The sequence below is a fragment of the Salmo salar genome, chromosome 03 (assembly GCF_965601325.2).
Source record: "Salmo salar chromosome 03, fSalSal1, whole genome shotgun sequence".
NCBI lineage: Eukaryota > Metazoa > Chordata > Actinopteri > Salmoniformes > Salmonidae > Salmo > Salmo salar.
In genome coordinates, this window is record NC_138293.1 from 85433148 (window position 1) to 85437500 (window position 4353).

Below are 4353 nucleotides of genomic sequence, written 5' to 3' on the forward strand. Positions count from 1 at the left end.
GTAATGCAAGAAATGTGTTGCCTTCCACGTTGCCAATCTCTAATCCAGATATCTCAAAGCTCTTGGTAGGACTCTCCTGCCCCATTGTGCGTAGCAGAATTTCAGTCTCACTGCATTTAGCATTCAGCTGCCTCATGAGTCTCTCCGTACAAAATGTTGCCGAGCTACCAGAATCGAGAAACGCATAGGTTAACACAGACTTGCTTCCATTTGCCACCTTTACTTGAACTGGCACAATTGCAAGTGCACAATCTGTACCGGCCCCGGTATCGTCACCAGCTTCCAGTGAGACAAGAGCACTGCTGACAGTCTCCTCCCGCTTTACTGCTACACCACTCATATCTGCCTTTTGAGATCTAAATCTCTCTCTTCCTTCAATGTGCAGGATAGTGGGGTGCTTTCTTTGACAGCTCTGACAGGTCATCCTTCTTTTACATTCTTTGCTTAAGTGTCCTCTCATCAAACAGCCAAAACAAAGGCCTTTTGATCTCAGAAACTCAACCTTGGATTCGTGTGGCTGTGCCTTCACCTGTTGGCAGTCGACCAATAAATGCTCTCCAGCACAAAATACGCATGAGGTACTGGGAGCGTCAGAAGGATAGGTGCCTGGTCTCCTTACTTTTAATGTTTGTTCTTTTAGAGGTTTTTCAGAGTCACAATCTGCCACTACAGCTACTGCAGTGGCAAAGCTGCTTCCCCTACTCTTGGACTTGAACTGCTGTTTAAAGTCAGCTTCTGTTCTGGTTTTTAAAAACTTTTTGTTGAACAGGGGATCTTGAATATCTCCATACAACGGATCCTGCAGTATTTTGGCCTGTTTTTCCATGAACGTCACAAGGTCACTGAACTGGGCCCTCAGGTGTCTTCTCTCTAAAATATCACATGCCGTAGACCTCCATTTTTCCCTTAGTTTGTAGGGAAGTTTTGACATGATCAACTTTATGTTGGAGGGAAGATTAAGCTCTTCCATGTTCTGTAGGTCTTGCATAGCATTACAGCAACCTCTAAGATAGAGTGCATAGCCACCCAGTCCCTTTCCATCATCCGGTTTGATGTTTGTCCAGTTCCAAGCTTTTTCCATGTAAGCAGTGGTGACTTTGATTTCATTGCCAAAGTGTTCCTTTAACAACCTCTTAGCCTCTGCATAGCCTCTTCTGGCTTCCATATGCAGACAACTACGTACCAGATCCTTGGGCTGACCAGTGGTGTACTGTTCCAGGTAATAGAGCCTATCCTGGTGACTGCTCGTCTTATCTTCTATACCATGTTCAAATGCACGCATGAATGGCCTAAAGTTTAGAGGATCACCGTCAAACATAGGTATCTCCCTAACAGGGAGTGTGGACTGTATGCGTACCAAACAACCCCGCTTCAGGCTTGGGCAGTGGCTATGGTAAAGAGGAAAGGAAGCCACTACAATCAAGTCAAAAAACTCCGTGAAGGATTGCTATCGGAAGGAAATCTCCGGTTTTGGACACACACTGGATATTATTCTATTTGTAATTGCATTCGTACCATAAGGACAGCTCGCTTGGAAGGACTTGAACTCCTAGAATTCGCCAGCCGTGAGTAACCACTGCGAATGAATGAGCTGCCCTGTTCAATGCGATCGTTTGATCATGCATATTATGGAAGCGCAAATGTGCTTATAATTGGAATGTTTGATAAACTTGGGAATGGAATTCAAAACACAGCGCTGTGAAAACAATTAAGATGTTTAAGTTTGGGAAACACTGAGATCCTATGCACAATGTAACCTAATCATATGTCTAATATTTGGCCTAACGTGGAAATGCAATGCATCCACGCAACGAATGATACTGCGTGTTCAAACTTCATTAAAGGGACAAAACGTATAAAGGGATGAAATGTTTAAAACGCAACTAAAATGCCGAACTTGCACATGTTCAATTCAAAATGGGTCAATATGCTGAAATGGATGACTGTGTTTTAAAGCATTAAAGGAGGTCTAAAGGGGCATTACGTTTAACAATCAAACCAACAACTGTGTCATTGTAAATTGAGTGAACTAAAAGTGAATGATGGAGGATGAAATCCCAAATAAGACTCCACCGGAGAGGGCAGAGGATCATTTAAATTCACTATATGCAGCCCGGAGAGGCAAACTTGGAGCGTGTACACGCAAAATGAATGAAATAAAAGTCCTTCTTGTTGATGGAGGAAACATTGAAACTGTGAATGAGAGTCTTGAAGCATTTGATGCTGTTCTCAATGACTTTAAGAATGCTCATGAATCTGTGCTAGAGCTGGTCACAGAGGAGGAACAAGAACAGGAGAGCATGAACTATTATCAACCAAGAATGAGAACTTATGAACATTTCCTGAAAGAGGTGGAAATATGGAAAAAAGCTGAAGTTGAGCCACAAACGCTCATTGAACCACACGACAGCATTTCCAATGTGTCAAAAACATCAAGTAAAACAAAGTATTCTAAGACGGCTTCCTCAGTGTCGTCTGCACGCCTAAAAGCTGAGGCAGAACGAGCAGCTCTACTAGCTCGCCAAGCATCATTACAGGACAAGCATGCACTGGAACTGGAGAGAGCTCAACTGAATGTTAGGATGGAGAAAATGGCACTGGAAACGGACATAGCAGCATATAATGCCAAACTGAAGGTCCTGGAGAGTGTTGAGTCAACTTCTCAATCCCATGCTGTGGCAGCCCATTTACTAAGCCAAGAAGATGGAATGAACTCTTATTTTGAGAACCAGGTACCTGAGGTCTATGTGGAACCTGAAACATCACCTGTTGAGTTTGCTGCATTAGGTGCAGTTCCAAATACCCCACTACAAAGGGTTTTACAACAACCGACAACAAAGCCATCAAAACCTATTCAGAAAACAGTCATGAACCACACCCTTCAGCAGCCAACAGCAAGGTCTAGCAATCAACACAGAATCAACACTGCAGGTATCAGCGATAATGCCAGCCTGATAACCTCTCTACTGTCATGCAAAGGCAGAATGAAATTGCTGACCTCCTTGTACTACAGCACAAACAGGCCACACTCCCTGTTAGGGAGATACCTATGTTTGACGGTGATCCTCTAAACTTTAGGCCATTCATGCGTGCATTTGAACATGGTATAGAAGATAAGACGAGCAGTCACCAGGATAGGCTCTATTACCTGGAACAGTACACCACTGGTCAGCCCAAGGATCTGGTACGTAGTTGTCTGCATATGGAAGCCAGAAGAGGCTATGCAGAGGCTAAGAGGTTAAGGAAATATCCAGTGTGTGTCCAAAACCGGAGATTTCCTTCCGATAGCAATCCTTCACGGAGTTTTTTGACTTGATTGTAGTGGCTTCCTTTCCTCTTTACCATAGCCACTGCCCAAGCCTGAAGCGGGGTTGTTTGGTACGCATACAGTCCACACTCAAGGTTTCCAAAAGGCCAAACATTCAATGTGATCCAGGGATATGGTGCAACAAAAATGTTTATTCTTCTTATATCTAACAGGAAAATGAATATCCAATCAACTTAAAACATAGGTTACTTGATATGGAAAATACACAATATGACCTGTCTGTATGGTCAAAAAACTATACCGCTCCCGCGTCTAGCAAGGACTCCCCCCCCCCCAAAGGCCCAACTTCCTGCTTTTATCCTAACACACTTACTGCAGTACAATGAATGGGCAAGAGGGGGGGGACAAAACTAAGTTACACTAACAACAAATGAATACATCTCAAACAGGTAAATATAAATCATAAAGGTACGTACCTAATATTTCATCATATACATTCATATTTACACAAATATACATGGAGCTCTGAATGTTCTGTCTTTTATACAAATATGTCCAAATAGGCTCTAACAGGGAGATAGAGAGGGGGAGAGAGATAGAGAGAGAATCTGCAGATAGAGAGAGAGAAGGGGGAGATGGGGGAGATAGAGAGTGAGAGAGAGAGAGAGAGAATGGGGAGATAGAGAGGGAGAGAGAGAGAGAGAGAAGGGGGAGTTAGAGAGAGAGAGAGAGAGAGAGAAGGTGGCGATAGAGAGAGAGAGAGAGAGAGAGAGAGAGAAGGTGGCGATAGAGAGAGAGAGAAGGTGGAGATAGAGAAAGAGAGAAGGTGGAGATAGAGAGAGAGAGAAGGTGGAGATAGAGAGAGAGAAGGTGGCGATAGAGAGAGAGAGAGAGAGAGAGAGAGAGAGAAGGTGGAGATAGAGAGAGAGAGAAGGGGGAGATAGAGAGGGAGAGAGAGATAGAGAGAGAATGTGCAGATAGAGAGAGAGAAGGGGGAGATGGGGGAGATAGAGAGTGAGAGAGAGAGAGAGAGAGAGAGAGAGAGAGAGAGAGAGAGAGAGAGAGAGAGAGAGAAGGGGGAGTTA